This window comes from Pseudorasbora parva, chromosome 5 (genome assembly GCF_024679245.1).
Source record: "Pseudorasbora parva isolate DD20220531a chromosome 5, ASM2467924v1, whole genome shotgun sequence".
Lineage (NCBI taxonomy): Eukaryota > Metazoa > Chordata > Actinopteri > Cypriniformes > Gobionidae > Pseudorasbora > Pseudorasbora parva.
Genome location: NC_090176.1, coordinates 32,194,875 through 32,212,727, shown reverse-complemented (window position 1 = coordinate 32,212,727; position 17,853 = coordinate 32,194,875). Strand labels below are relative to the sequence as shown.

General features: G+C 32.9%; 1 long non-coding RNA gene across 1 annotated transcript; it reads left to right on the top strand.

The window, feature by feature from the left end:
• The first annotated feature begins 10,697 nt into the window (after positions 1 to 10,697).
• Positions 10,698 to 15,655, top strand: LOC137076090 (uncharacterized). Its single transcript, XR_010905197.1, has 3 exons — positions 10,698 to 11,003; positions 11,101 to 11,454; positions 15,560 to 15,655. It is a non-coding gene; the product is annotated as an uncharacterized lncRNA (long non-coding RNA).
• The last annotated feature ends 2,198 nt before the right edge of the window (positions 15,656 to 17,853 follow it).

The window sequence follows — 17,853 nt, the reverse complement described above, 5'->3', positions numbered from 1 at the left end:
AATATCGCGAGAGTAGAAAAAACGGGCTCATTGTTCATTCGTGAACTAGGCTAGTTAAAACTGAAGAAATGTTTATATAATATTTTTACGTGTAGTCTTAGTCTGTCACATACAAATTAATATCCTTATCCATTATAGAATATGTATTATCAGAGCTGTTCTCATAAGAGCTGCTACCCTACTTCTAGTAACACAGATGCCCTTTGAAAACGTGTTTGTTTACTAATACATCACCAGTAGAGGGCAGCAACAGTCAATAAACTGTGATCTTGAACAGGGGTTTTCAAACTGGGGTCCAGGGGCCCGCAAATGAGTGACAGGGCATTCTATAAAATAAAAAAATAAACATGAGATATATAAATAAATGAATAATATGTAAACAAATAATTATTTTAATCATTAAATTAATAATTAAATTAACATATGATAAAACATGTAAATAAATAAATAATACAAATTAAAATAAGTAAACAAATAAATTTGTTTTATTATAAATTTAATTAATTTTTTCTTTATAAATTAGTCTCTTAAAATTAGTCTCTTAAAAGACTTTTACTTTTTACTTTTAAGTACTTCTTACAAGTTCTTAAAAATAAATAAATTTGATTAAATAAACAAACAAACAAACAAACAAACAAACAAACAAATAAATAAATAAATAAATGTGTTAAATTACCATATGATAAAAAAGAATGATAAAATTAAAATAAATGAATAAATATATGTAGAAAACTAGAGTAAAAAATAAAAATAAAATAAGTAAATAAATAAAAATAACTTAAACGTGCAAATATTTGAGTTTTGTGTGTGTGTGTCCTTGTTTATATTGTGGGGACCAAATGTCAGGATGTGTCGCCATTACAATCCACAATCCAGTGTTGGATCTGATCCAGCTCCGTCATCCTTTGGTCTTTTACAGTTTTTCTCAATCGATTTGACACATTTCTCCAAATTAATGTAGTTCCTCTCAAAACTATTAACACAGCAAACTAAACACACTCTTATGTTGGCAAAACAGTTCAGTATTCACTGCATAATGAAGCACTGCAGTTTATTCTATTAATACATTTATCAAAAATAAATACTAACATTTAAAAAACAAGTGTTCTCTGTTGATTTAATAAAAAAAATCAGCTGTAGATACACAAATACATGAATGAAAATACACATTTTTCATGTTCTTTAATTGTGTTCCTCAAAGTTCTTTAATTACGAGTTTAGTTGTTAAAAAAAAAAAAAAAAAAATCAGGTCTCCAATTTAAAAATTTTCAAGTGATTGATCACATATACATTTTTCAGTTGGCTAAATTGAATTTCTGTGGATTAAATTGCATCAATTCACAGAGTTTTGTTTGTTGTGTTTTGAAAATAGTACAAAAATGCTTGTGATCTTTGTGAAGACCAATGAAAAAGCTGCAAATATTTTTCCTGATATATTAAAGATTTGTTTGGCTGTATGAACTGCTGTGATAACATTAGGGAATTTTGTGCACAGTATGACGATGGGTTCTGACGTCAACGCGATTTTCATTTTCAACCAAAATACAACGTCTGACCATAGACCGTAAAAAAATTGGGGGGTCCAACGTCAATCTGACGTCATAGCTGTGCCTGCTGGGTTCACACTGAAATTAATGTATATAATTTTACTCCATTGATTTTATTATTAAATGGAAATGAAAACACCAAATTAATCCTGTATTAATACCTTTCTAATCATTATTTTGGTATTAAAAAGTAAGACTTGTGAAGCATTTATATGTTTAAGTGAATTTTAGGTTTGTTTTGTGTAAGCAAAGGGTCTTTAGGTTTCACTTGCAATGGGAAAACAAAAATCTAACACCGACACTATCTCTGAGCGTCAATCAATATGTTTGCATCAAAACCTCATTGTGGTTTCATAACATACAACTTTTAATTATAGTACAGTAGCCTATTTCCTGTAGTGGAAAACTGCAACAAATGTTTAAACTAATCAACAGTCAGATAAAAGAAAAAATATTGAGTTGCAACTATAATAAATGTTAATAAAAAGACGCCTGATGTTGTGTAGGCCTATTTTCTGTGTTTTGGTTATTTGGATTTTGTTTGTTTAAATGTGTTCAGTCCCTAGGTGTTTCTCAATGTCAAGGACTGTGTACTTGGTTGCTATGGTTTCTTATTGATTAATCATCAGTCCCGCTTTACCTTTACCCTTACCGTTCCTTTCAGTCTCCACATTATTTGTTGTAATTATTGATGTGTATTTTGTGTTTTCGTATTTTAATGCTGTTAATTTATTATATTGCAAAGTTATGTGTTTCCTGGAAGAAAAAAATGTTCCAGTGTTACATCTGTCTGTGAATACTGCAGTGAGTAAAAGAGCAGTCATGCTATGCTCATGTGTGTGTCAAGTCTGAGATGATGTATTCTTTGAAAACTATTCCCCTGTTCTTGGTTTGTTCTCATCAGTTTTATATGGTTTAGTTATCTGTTCTCCAGCATGTTCCTAGTGGACCCGAGTGTTTTGCTTTATTGATAAATAAAGTTCTTGCTGTTAGATCCTCAACTCTGCCCTTGTAAACCAAGCGTAACACCAACAAAGTTTGTGCGGTTTGTCTGGTAAAGTTTTTTATTTCTGAAACTGACTCTTTTCACATTTCCTAAACTTCAATAGTGCTGAACGGGAGATGACAGTAAATATAATTTTTGTATTCCTACTTGCTCAATTGCAAAAGTAAAAATCTATGAAAATCTATATATATATTCAACTAAAGGATTATTAGGAACACATACTAGTACTGTGTTTAAACCCCTTTCACCTTCAGAACTGCCTTAATTCTACGTGGCATTGATTCAACAAGGTGCTGAAAGCATTCTTTAGAAATGTTGGCCCATATTGATAGGATAGCATCTTGCAGTTGATGGAGATTTGTGGGATGCACATCCGGGGCATATTCACACCATCGACTTTTTTCCTAGCTTAACCGCTATTCAGGGAGAGCTAGTCTCTCTGCTTCTCACTAATATCTGTTGGATATCAGGCATTGGTCTCTAAAGATAGACATGTATATGATCCCTGGTCATGATGATATCTAAATCTATGATTCGTCTGTGTTTTTTACTCTCATAGTGACTCTGATAGAAACATACCATTGATATGCATTATACGGCAACGGTTGGAGTTTAAAATCTTCATTTGTGTTCTACTGAAGAAACAAACACACCTACATCTTGGGGGTAAGCAGATAAACATCAAATTTCATTTTTGGGTGAACTATCCCTTTCAAATTCATGTGCTGGTTGTTTTCTATGACAGACAGATTTCTAGCTATAGCACCACCCATTATTTATTGGCTAGTTCTTTTTTTTCTTTTTTCAAACTCTTCAGAGTGCATTACTCTGTCCGAGACACAGGAAAGAAGAATAATGCCACTTACACCTTTTAAAATCTTTATTTTGTTGTGTGGATTTTGTTCCCGATTCCACGCTATCGGTGAGTCTTTAACCAAGTGATAATGCAAAAAGAAGAATATTCTGTTATTTTAATTATTTTCTCTTTTTTATTTTACTCTAAGAAACATACATACTAATTAGAAATGTATCAATTATGGTATGATTTAATAATGTTCAAATTATACATTTTAAACATTATCATTTAATCTCCAATCTATAATCAAAATTATATTAAATATCTATTTAAAGATGTATATAACAGTTTAACTTTATATACAGAAACAAATTAACTACTAATAGATTAAAAAAGTTAGCTTGTATACTTGTATAGGTCTCATATACTCACATTTAAACACAGCCAATGCTGACGAAAGTGTTTTACAAAGTAAAAATACAAAGAATAAAACACAAAGAAGTAAAGAGCAAAACAATCAAATAAACAATCACCAGTAAACAAGGAAAACCCTGGATAACACACTTAGGCTATCACTGTAGTGAGATGGGCTTTGTAACGTCTTTAGTGCCTTTATGGGTCTAGAGAGGAAATGACATTGGTTATAATGAAGGCCTGTCTGAGCCATCGGATTTCAACAAAAATATCTTCATTTGTTTTCCGAAAATGAACGGTGGTTTTAGGGGTAAGTAATTATTGACAGAATTTAAATTTTTGAGTGAATTAACCCTTTAACTCTGGCTACTGTAGGCCAAAGTTGCGAGATCTTACATTTCTAGAAGGGATATATGGGGCAATCAGTTATATATCATGCCTTCTGTTTTCTGATTGATAGTTCAATCATTTTTTTCATGTTAATGTAAATGTCAAATATGAAAGATAGAATATTTTAAAAAGACAGCAGATGTTGCTTTTATTATTATTTTACTCCACACAACACATAAACTGAAAAAATTAAAAAATTAAAAAATCAGGTCTCCAATTGAAAGTTTTAGTGACTGATCACATTTAATTAAATTGCATCAATTCACAGACATTCAATTTGGCCAAATGAAAAATATAGATGTGATCAGTCACATACAAAACTTTCAATTGGAGATCATTATTTTTTACAGTGTACTAATTAGATACATTATGGTATGATTTAATAACGCTCAAACTATTCAAAACTAATTTTAAACATTATCATTTAAACTCCAAATTAATCACATTTAAATTCTAAAAATGTATATAACAGTTGAAATAAAAAACAAAAACAAATTAACTAGTAGAACATGTCTCTGTCTATGTCAGTGACTGGACAATCCAAAATAATGGTTCATTTATAGTGTAGATCAGGGGCTTTCAAACTTTACGATGCCAAGGACCCCCAGATATGATGCACCTTTGGGGACTCCCTTAAATCCATCTATATATTTTTATGTATGAAAAAACATTTAAACTATTAGATAAATAGTAAGTGTGACATTTTAAATAGAACATTGCTTCCAAATTTAAATTGGATATACTTAATGGTGGACGTACAGTATTAACCTGAAGAAGGACGGGTTCAATAAAAAATTTATTTTATAAGCAACTTTTACAATAAATGTATGTAAGCAGCCTATACATACCGGATTAAGAATTCTGCTCTACGAACCCCCGAGAGCATGATAAAGGGGATATAGTGAAAAAGACTCACTAGCAAGATACAAAGCAAACAATTCTGAAAGGATTCTGAAAGGTACGAGCAAAGTTTGTGGATTTTGTCCTGCAATGTTTCTTATATGTAATTGTTTTTCATTCTCAGAATATATTCAAATTCCCCAAAAGGAAGATTGGTTGAGTTTCCATAGCACTTTTTTTAAAGTAATAGTAAATTTTGTTATAGTTAGACAGATAATCAACATTTCTAACGATCAGTTCTAATACTCCATCTCCTAAAGTCCGGCGTGGATCTGAAGTGTCTTTGCGATGCGACGTCTCTTTCCTGTCCGAATCCTCAACATTGCAGTGGGAGAAAGATGGAGAACAAACATCTAACACCACTCTACTGTACAACAACTCTGCCTACATCATCTTACACACCGTTGATGAACATAGTGAAGGGAAATATTACTGTAGATTGATGGAAGGTGAAAAAGTAGAAACTGTTAGGAATTTCACTCTTGATGTCAGTTCAAGTAAGTTTATTATTTTACATTAAATATATGTTGTTTGCCTTAATAATAATGATCTATAATATTTTCATTAGGAACACTGTAAAGTAATATACTTAATTTATAATTAAGAATGTGCAGAAAGTCAAATTAAATACATGTTAAAAAGTCAAACTTCAAATGAAAAAAGCTTAAATGTTAACTGTGCTTTTCAGAAATACGTTTAAAACTAAATTGTATGAACTGAGATGTATTCACTAAAATTCACCTGTTGTCTTTCCAGCTTCATATACTGGAAGTATTCAAATGAACAAACAAGTAGATATTTACAGACAAAGCTCTAATAGTGATGTATTACTGATCTGCAAATCTATAAAGGAATACGTGAGCTGGAGGTGGACCTGGGAGCGAAAGCCTAACTCACAGATTGATCTGATAGCAGTTGAAAAAGGAAGAGAAGTTCAAGTAAAAGGACCGATTCAACCAGGAAGACTTTCTTCAACCAAATTTAATAATAAAGGTTTAAACTTTCACATCTCACCTGTGAACTTTAATTATAATGGGACATACAGGTGTATTACAAATACTGGTATCTTCACAACCACAATACTACACACCATCAGAGGTTTGCAAATATCAATCAGTCAATCAATAATAATATTAAACACATTCATTAGACATCCAAAGCAGTAGATTTTAAATAATGTTATTGTTGGTTTCAGTCTCAGTGGAGCCTCCTGACAGTGTGTTGAGGAATCAGTCAGTGATTCTTACCTGTGAGCTTTCTGAAGTGACTGATTCAGTGACGCTGGCCTGGCTCAGGATGGAGGGGAACAGAGGAGTGCTGGGAAAACAGCAAATTATGACTGAGAAAAACAAGAAGTTACAACTCACAGTGAATCTCTCCGGCAATGAAACAGACCTGCTGCGCTGGCAGTGTGCAGTTTTTACTGAGAATACACTCAGAGCTCTGGCCACTATAATCAAATCCTCATCAACTAAAGATCCAAGTACAACAGAATCAACTGTAACAAACCCAGGTAATATATTTTCACCATTAGTATACAGTATTGTTCACCTAAACTCAGAATTAGCTTGTATATTTTAAGCATACAGATAGTGATTTGTCTCTGTGTCGTGATGACACTGGTCAGTGTTGGTGTAATTATCTGGCTCCACATGTTTCTGCAGAAGACAGTCCTCTGATGGTGATCGTTGTGGCATCTGGCTGTGTGCTGATTCTGCTGCTGGGACTTCTGGCTCTTAAACGTCAGCGAAAAACAGGTGAGTTGGTCTCAGAGACAGTACAAGGGGAAGGCGCTCCATAGATAATTAAGTGGGACACAACTTTTACATTCAAAATGTTAGTTAAAAATGGGAGTACTTGTTGTAGACGTTCAGTTATTAATCAGACATTATACTTTTTTTCTAGTACATGCAAGCTTGATCAGCCTGAAAGATATTTGATCAGGTTTTGGTCTGTCTCCATTCAAGTACAAAGAGCATACTTGTAGGCCTATACATTTTTTGCATATAGCAAATAGTTAATAAAGTGACTGCTAAATCAACTGGGTTGCCTTAGAGACACTGGCTTGTCTCTACATTAATATTGCACATTAAGCTCAATGACAAATCAATGCTTAATCTGTGACTATGATTATATATTTCCAGGAGCTGACAGCTTGTTTAAAACCAATTATGCAAGTTCAGAGGTCAGCTGAGAAAAACATTCTTTCATAAACATTTCAGATTTCATTTTGATTTGCATTTCTATCATGCATGATTTGAGATTTCCAGCAAAAGTGCACTCTTTAATCTTGCATATCTCCATCTCTACAGGATATGTTGGACTGCAATACTACAGTCGTCTATTCAGCTAGTACAGCACAGTGAGCCGTCACACTTTGGAATTCACGTACAGAACCTTGTATTTTCCTTTTTTTGCTATTAAATGTAATTAAAAAAAAGAAATTGAATATTTTATTAACAATAGCAGTCATGCATTATTTTGGTATATTAGGAATGAATTAAGATGAATAAATCTTGTTGCTCAAGTGAGATTGTGAGTGTGCTCTATCTGTAAGCAAAGGGTCTTTGGGTTTCACTTGCGTATGAGAAAACAAATGCAAAAAAAATATCACATGCGCATAATCAGACTTGAATCAATATGCTTGCACGAGAATGAAACCTCCATGTGGTTTTACACTCAACTCTTCTAAATGAATTTCCTGGTATGGAAAAAACAAAGATGTGAAATGTTATTTTAAGGTGACATAGTTACACGTTACTACATGTATTTACTATAGTAATAACTGTAAATGATGCATAATTACATGTAACTAACCTTAAACCAAACCCTAATCCTAACCATAACTCTATAGTAACATGAAGTTATTTCATTAATATTACTCAGTACTTTGAGTAAGTACAATATAACTACTGTACGCCACCTTAAAATAATGTGTAACCAATGTTTTAGCTTCGCAAAAATATTTTAACTAATGCAAAAAGAAATATACTTAAATTGCAAGTGATTACTATTGATTTCAATAAATCCAAAATCTGTAAAACTTTAGTTTAGGGTCTAATTCACGCTATTAATAATCATGAATATTTCAAGCATATTGGCTTTTTATTAGTATATATATATATATATATATATATATATATATATATATATATATATATATATATATATATATATATATATATATATATATATATATATATATATATATATATATATATATATATATATATATATATATATATAAAAAAAGCACATTTGAATACCTTATTCTTCATGACCATATTTTACATCCTTAATCCTAACAATATACCAACATTTTTGATAAGCAGTAATTAGGAGTTTTTTCAAGGCAAAAGTCTTAATTAATAGTGAGAATTGGACCATAGTCTAAAGTGTGATCCCTATGATATTTTTGTTTATTTTATATAAATATATAATTTCATAATTTGCCAAATTGTATCTCCTAAAGAAGGCTGTTTAGTGGCAGGTTGTGACAAGGTTTTTGGGGAATGGGGGAATTGTTGGGCCACAAAATGTCAGTTCAGTTCAATTTGTTTGCACAATTTATAATGCTTTTTTACGAAACATTATTTCAATGTAGCTTAACAAAGGCTAGTGCTTATAACCCTCCAGCAATCAAGACTGCATGATATTAATATTAATATTGACATCTATTGTTTAACTAAATTATTATTATAATTACTTTCAATAACAAGATGCAGGTTAAATTAAATTAATAATTCTGAATGGGCAATGACAGTAGAAATTACCAATATTTTGTAGATTAGTATGTGCCTACAAATAAACTGAGTTTCAAAAATAGACCTCCTTAGTAAACTTTGTGAGGTTGATCACACTTTAGATCACAGATGTGTGTGCCTGAGACAAACCTCAAGATAGCTCCGCTTAGAAAAACATTTCCTGCACTGGAAATTAGCCAATCGTGCAAACCAGTCTAAAACATTTTTACTTTTTCATGATAAACTAAAATGGGTTTATTAGAGCTGTTAAAACCATGAACAAACAGAAGATTTCAAAAGCATGATTTATTTCTTATGAGTTAGATTTTTAGACATTTGTTCAAACTTTTGCATTTATCACTGCAAAAAAAAAAAAATAGTGCTAGATAGTACAGCATTTCTCTGCATGGACATTTTGGTTAAAATTCATGTGCTGGTTGTTTTCTATGACAGACAGATTTCTGAATATAGCACCGCCCATTAACATTTACTGGCTAGTTCTTTCATCAAACTCTTCAGCCTGCATTACTCTGTCCGAGACACAGGAAAGAAGAAGAATGCCACTTACACCTTTTAAAATCTTTATTTTGTTGTGTGGATTTTGTTCCCGATTCCACGCTATCGGTAAGTCTCACTTTGTAACCAGTTGATAAAATATTCTGTCAAGATAATTATATTCTTTTGTGCTGTATTTTTTATTTTACTCTACACAATAAACCAATTAGAAATCGATAAAATATGGAATAATTTAATAATGTTTAAACTATTTTAAAATAATTTTAAATATGATAATTTATACAGTACAGTGATCTGTAGATTTTATAACTTCCTTAATAATCAAATCTATCTAAAGATGTATACAACAGTTTAATTAAAAACAAATTAACTAAAGTAAAATATACAACAACAACAACAAAATGTTAGTCCATAAATATCACTCATACAGGCACAGAATCTGTGTTAAACATCAGCAGATACTTCAACATGTCTCTGTCTATGTCAGTGATTAACAACTGGACAATCCAAAATAGTGGTTCATTTATCAATGCTCATTTATCTACATTACTGTAGATAGTAAATAGTGTTTAGCTTCTCTTTGTTTAAATGTTTTGAAAATCCTGCTGAACACATATTGTATTTGTGGAAAGTCCTCGCCTGATGTACGAGCAGAGTTTGTGGATTTTGTACTGCAATGTAATTTTAATTATTTTTCTTTCTCAGAATATATTCAAACTCCCCAAAAGGAAGGTTGGTTGAGTTTCCATACCACTTTTTTTTAAGTAATAGTAAATTTTGTTATAGGCCTAAATGTTAGAAACATAATCAACATTTCTAACAATCGGTTCTAATACTCCATCTCCTAAAGTCCTGCGTGGATCTGAAGTGTCTTTGCGATGTGACGTCTCTTTCCTGTCTGAATCCTCAACATTGCAGTGGGAGAAAGATGGAGAACAAACATCTAACACCACTCTACTGTACAACAACTCTGCCTACATCATCTTACACACCGTTGATGAACATAGTGAAGGGAAATATTACTGTAGATTGATGGAAGGTGAAAAAGTAGAAACTGTTAGGAATTTCACTCTTGATGTCAGTTCAAGTAAGTTTATTATTTTACATTAAATATATGTTGTTTGCCTAAATAATAATGATCTATAATATTTTCATTAAGAACACTATAAAGTAATATACTTAATTTATAATTAAGAATGTGCAGAAAGTCAAATTAAATACATGTTAAAAAGTCAAACTTCAAATGAAAAAAGCTTAAATGTTAACTGTGCTTTTCAGAAATACGTTTAAAACTAAATTGTATGAACTGAGATGTATTCACTGAAATTCACCTGTTGTCTTTCCAGATTCATATACTGGAAATATTCCAATGAACTCCAAACAAGTAGTTATTTACAGACAAAGCTCTAATAGTGATTTATTACTGATCTGCAAATCTATGAAGGAATACGAGAGCAGGAGGTGGACCTGGGAGCAAAGGCCTAACTCACAGATTGATCTGATAGCAGTTGAAAAAGGAAGAGAAGTTCAAGTAAAAGGACCGATTCAACCAGGAAGACTTTCTTCAACCACATTTAATAATAAAGGTTTTATCTTTCACATCTCACCTGTGAACTTTAATTATAATGGGACATACAGGTGTATTACAAATACTGGTATCTTCACAACCACAATACTACACACCATCAGAGGTTTGCAAATATCAATCAGTCAATCAATAATAATATTAAACACATTCATTAGACATCCAAAGCAGTAGATTTTAAATAATGTTATTGTTGGTTTCAGTCTCAGTGGAGCCTCCTGACGGTGTGTTGAGGAATCAGTCAGTGATTCTTACCTGTGAGCTTTCTGAAGTGACTGATTCAGTGACGCTGGCCTGGCTCAGGATGGAGGGGAACAGAGGAGTGCTGGGAAAACAGCAAATTATGACTGAGAAAAACAAGAAGTTACAACTCACAGTGAATCTCTCCGGCAATGAAACAGACCTGCTGCGCTGGCAGTGTGCCGTTTTTACTGAGAATACACTCAGAGCTCTGGCCCCTATAATCAACTCCTCATCAACTAAAGATCCAAGTACAACAGAATCAACAGAAACATCAACTACTCATGATCCAAGTACAACAGTATCATCAGTATCAGGTACATCAACTGTTAAAAACCTAGGTAATCAGAGGCGGAAAGTAAGTATTTTTACTTTCCAAGTAATTTTGTTTTTCCAAGTATATGTACTTTATCAGTGTTCTTTGGACGTTCTTTGGAAAACGTTTATTTCACAACATTCCAAAACATAATATTGTACTTTTTACAGCAACACATTTCATATTGAATATTATTTAATAATATTAAGAATGTTAAAATGTAGTGCTGTATACTACTCAAGTAAAAGTGTTCAAAATTGTAGGCTACTTGAGTACAAGCAAGAAAGTACTAGAACTTTTATTTATGAAATGCAGTAAAAAGTATGACATTATTTATTATGCTTTGGAATGCAGTGAAGCATGGGCGTAGATTACGCGGGGGACGCGGGGGACGTGTCCCCCTCACTTTTAATAAAATGTATTTTCGTCCCCCGCACTTTTACTGGGTCTCACCGATCCTAGTCGACCCGCTCCGAGCGGGATTCGAACCAGCGTTACCCTGCGCGGGGGCGGGCAAGGTAACAGGGACGCTAAAGACAGCCTTCTCTAATATCGGTTGATAGCGCGCTTATTGAGGTCACGGGCAAGTGTATTTACATAGAAACCAATGTGAATAGCCTACATCAAGATTTAAATACAGAGACAAAAAATAATCTATGCATGACATGTAATTTTATTCGAATCTAAATATGAGGAGGGCGCTCTCTCACAAAAAGTCCAAAAGTGTATTCGTAGAGGTAATATCCAGTCACGCTGGAGCTGCAGCTGAAGGAAAACAATCGTTATGATGATGAAACGTGACGACGACAATCAGACGATTGCGAAAATATATGCTTTATGTGTGTTTTTCAAGTCATCTCAATGTAGGCTATTTATTGAAAATAAAGTAGCCTGAATAATGCAGCTTTTAATATTTAGTATCTTCTGCTCACCAAGGCTGCATTTATGTAATCAAAAATAGTTAAACAGTAATATTTTGAAATATTATTACAAATTAAAACAGCTTTTTTTCCTATGTGAATATATAGTAATTTATTCCTGTGATCAAAGCTGAATTTATCATCATTACTCCAGTCTTCAGTGCCACATGATCCTTCACTAATCATTCTCAGATGAGGATTTTATAATCATGAAACATTTATGATTATTATCTGTGTTGAAAACAGTTGTGAAGCTTAAAAATGTTGTGGAAACCATGATAGCCTAAATTATTAACTTTTGTAATATTAAAAATATCACTTGTGATCAATTTAATGCATGTCTGATCAACAAAAGTATTAATTTCTCTCTTTTTTAATTTTACCACAAATGTTTAGATGGTTTCCACAAAAAAATAAGCAGCACTATGAGCAGCACAACTGATAATAATCATAAATGTTTGTTGATCATCAAATCCTCATATGAGAATGATTAGTGAAGGATCATAGGACACTGAAGACTGGAGTAATGATGATAAATTCAGCTTTATCACAGGAATAAATTACACTTTACTATATCTTCACATAGAGAACAGCATGGTGTACCATCAGAATATATATATTTTTTTACATTGCATAAAATCTATGGAGTCTTAATGCACAAGTGTTTGTAGTATATAACCCAATCATAAAATTGGCACAAAAAATAGGAGAATAATGTTATATATAGATATTAATGAGTGGTTATTGTTCAGCAGTGTATTTGATATCTTGCCCAATTAAATGCAAGAGATGCGATAAATTATATTGGTCCAAAACTTAATAAATGGCATTACGACATTTCTGTCCCCCTCACTTCTGAAAAGATGGCTACGCCCCTGCAGTGAAGTAAACGTTTTCTAAAGAAAAACACTCATAATCTCTAATTTAGAGTATAGAGTATTTTTAATTTCTACTCAAGTAAATTTTTAAAAGTAAAACAAGGAGTATAAATATAAGAAAAAGCCAATTTCCCTTAAAGCTGCAGTAGGGAGTTTTTAGAAAACGTTGACTTAGCCTGAAAATTTGAACAAGTAGCTAAAATTCACAGGTCACTTCCCCTTGCTCTCTGCTGCACTACAGCCCTCCCTCCACAGCTCCTCCCCCATTACAACGGCGTGAACGCGCAGGCTAATCAAACAGGGCTACTAGCGGATAAACAGTTATTGGTATTCACTGGTACGGACGAAACAGCAGCAATATGATTTACATTGACTATGGCCTGCCCATACTTTGACTACAAACTTGGTCCTCAAAACATTATGTATTTTGCAATACATGTAATCAGGGCCGCATCAAGACTATAAGGGGCCCCTGGGCTTTTACCTCATGAGGGGCCCTTCATCCATTGGAACTGCATAATTAATCGTTAAAAGTTATGGTCCCACCCCTTTTACCCCACCAGGTGGCAACAAGTGACTGTTAAATATGCATTTGTCATTGAATCATTCTCAATTTTACTCAATCTTTTTAATCACAAAGCCTTTTATTTTACAGGAATAAATGGTATTTAAAAACATCCAAATCTATAGGTCTGTTATATAAAATACACAAATATAAGTGAAAAAAGTGCACTTCCAGGTACTTAAAGACACCATGAATAGGAACTAAAATGTGCTTTTAATATAATATATATATTTTTTAAATACAGAGATAGTATGTTAAAAACACATTTATATTGATGGCGTCTCAAAATGTTCTTAAGATTATCATAGGAAACGTATGATAAGGCCTATTTAATTACATGTAGCCTATGCAGAATTTTTTGTATCAACTTTTTGTATCAAATTTTTTATTACAACTTTTTGTATCAGCTTTTCCACAGCTCTAGTGTGGTGGTGGCTAGCTAACTACTGGGAGTTCAACTAAGTTGTGAAGTTTAAAAGAAGTTAATTATTTTGATAGACTATCATATCTAGGCTGCTAGCCTGCTGTATCACAACCTACCGGTACATGGTGGTGATTCCTTTTCCCCTTCACCATCACTGTTCTGACGTTCTACTTTATCTTGCGCTGTTTTTCTGTTTTGCGCACTACTTTTATATTACGAGACATTGCTGTCACACAGTGACAGAGCCAGGATTTTTTTTTAGGGGTGGCCGGACAGGGGCCAGCCATCTTTTTGCGGTGGCACAGAAATCTTTGTTATTTCAACATAAAAATTAGTTTGACTATTATATACTGGACTGTTTTAGTGACTACAACACAAATAAATACAGTACTTAATTGTAATTGAGATAGTATAGTGAATTAGATCATGGAGTACTGAGTGAATTTGACAATTTCTTAGTGTTATTCCCCACCTCCAGGCAAGGGGCTTACACTATAGCTAAAGTTTAACCTGCTCAGTCAGCTTGGTTCTGGTTCTCAAAAACCCAATCGCTTGTTCTCCATTGTTGCATCTTTCATGGATGAGACATGCAGATAACTACATAGCCTAAATTATTCAATCTTCTTTGAATTTTATATAATCAATTAACTCTTCAACAGTTCTGAGTTAGTCTTTAAGGACTGTTTCTAAACCTTGCAACTGAAAAAGTAAAGACTAAATGTTAGTACAGTAAAGACTTTCTAAATTAGTTGTCAAAATAAATAATTGCAACAGTTCTGTCAAAAATTAAACTCAGTAAAAGAAAAAAGTGTGTTCTCTATTGAATCCCTAAGAATATGAATTTATTTAAATTATATAATCAGGACAGAGGTCAACATTTTATTTGATGCATTTACATATTATACATTGTTGTTTGTATAGGCTACTTTACAAGATGTAATGTAACTATATGATGTTTAATTTCTATAAGTAATAAATAGCTAGTAAGATATAACGGTAACTAACGTTACAGTATTGAAGTAATCAATATGTAATGCTAAATAAGGTTTGCTAGTACAGGTTTCATGACAAGCCAGTGAATTAGTAGGTTTCAATAGTTTTCAATAATACTTTTGCACAGTGTGTGACATTTTATATGTAGGCCTATGATATGCGGCTAGAGACGTTTGATTTAGTGGCATATTTATCAGGGGTGCCAACAATTTTGACCACCACTATACAATGTAAATATTCTAGAAGATCTTATTCAAACAATACTGGAAGAGAAAAGTCAAAAAACTAATTTAATTAATATAAATAAAATCTGTATTTTCTTTTAGCAATCAACAAGGCTGTATCCTCTGTTTTACCTCTTTTTGCTGGGATTCTGCTTGGAGCTCTATTGTATTACTTTTACAGAAAACGAATGTCAGGTAAAAAAAAAAAATCTGTAGGCCTACATTTTATGTTTTTTCTCTTTTCACAGTACATGATGGAATCGTTCCATATCTTTTTTTTTAAAACTGTAACTCTTGGTGTGTTCGCAGCTATTTCAGTGCGCTCCGACCTTCAGGAATCTGAACCAGTCTACATCAACATCAGCCAAATGAGGAATGACAGAGGTATTCAATCGGCTAAATAGATTTCATTTCATATATACATTAGCAGTTTACTATTTTACTGATATAACTTACCATAAAAATGGACAATTACAAATCCAAATCCAAAAAAAAATCAAGTTTTCTTCTTCCTCCATGTAGAGCGCAGTCGCTCACTGGGAAACAGGGGAAAGAGTTCTGCAATGTATCATAATGAAAGATGTGGTAAGATCTTTTTCATTCAAGAATTCCAAAAAGACATCTCAACTCAGCATCATCTCATTATTATTATTATTATTATTATTATTATTATTATTATTATTATTATTATTATTATTATTATTATTATTTTCCTGCAGAAAAAACAAACATTAAAAAAAGAGATGAGGTGAGTGCAGATGTTTATTCATATTGTACATCCGTTACAGCAGCAGCTGTAGGCCTATTATATTGTTAATTTATTGTCATTTCCCCGAAAATGTATTTATTTATTTTGCTGTTAATTTGTCTTGTCTCTCCACAGACACCAGTTACATCAGACAGTGTGACCTACGCAACCGTTTATTTCAACAAATCCAGGTTCCAGACTTAAATATATACCTTTCCCACTCTATCATGAACATCTAAGGGAGATTGAATTTTGCCTTAATGCTGAAGCCTAGTCTCAAACTAAAATGCATGATTGAGCAGCATGCACTGACATATCTTAAAATATGCCACTGTCGTTGTTTTATCTCATGATGCACACAAGTAATGTTTTTTTCTAAGGCACGTTTATTAAAGCTAAATGTCCTAATTGAACTAAGGCCTAAACCTGGCTTAATCTAAGCTCTGTGTGTGAAACCAGGCCAGTGCTTTATTTATGAGAACCAAACTATTGTCTCATGGAGAAAGTATCACTTTCTACATTAAACAGCAGATGGCGCTGTCTTATCACATAAACTACAATCTGAGAATGTTTCGTGGTGTTTTGAGAAACACACACCTAACTACCTTCTGTAAAACTACCACATAATAATCTGACTGGCTGAAACTGCATCCTTGCATTTCTTAATTAATTTTGTGTCGAGTCACATTTTTACAAGTATAAACTCAATAGCCTACTATTATTATGACTTAGCATTTGTTATCATTTTACAGCCCCTTTCATATTAGTGCATGCACGCTGGTAAAATGGCCATTTGATGGCACTGTTTGAAAACATACTTGAAATATAACGATAATAAAAAAGTGTAAGTAAAAAAAAAAAGGAAAATGCAGTTACACATCCTCTTCTCTCTCGCTCTGCCTGTCTGTCACTTTCATCCTCCTGGAATCCACCCAGAACATGCTGCTTCAATGTACTTCAATCTAAAACACAAAAGTGTGGAAAAAAAGTAGTTTGAATAGGATGTCTTTATGGACTACGGATAACGCTCCTCACTAACTCAAGGTTGCTCTGCTTTGTATAAATGCGTGTCTTTATTTAAACGTGGGGGGATTTTTAAACGCTTCTCAAGGTCTGCTAAGTAGAACCATTGAGTGATGAATTAGAGAATGACAGAATCAAAATGTTCATAAACGATGTTCTGCGGGGAGGGAAAGGCAGATGTTGACAGAATAGGCAGCGTATAGAAAAAAACATAACCAAGGTTAACACATGTTTTGACTCACATCTTTGTCACCAAAATGTAGGCGTCAGATAATCCCATTTTATGAAGGTCTGGACCACATCATGCAGTAAAGACGTATTACAAGAAGCCCCATACATACGGTCAAGAGGGGTAGACTCTTATCCAAAGTCTTACTTTCAGCTACTGACAATCACTGTAGCACCTTTTTAGTTAAGCAAAGCTTTTTTCTCTCAGCTTAATCTCCTTCACTTTGAATTAATATGTTTAATTTCATAAAATCGCTTAATTCTGTCCATCACTCCAAACACTTCAGCTGTTTCTGCCCACACACACACACACACACACACACACACACACACACACACACACACACACACACACACACACACACACACACACACACACACACACACACACACACAC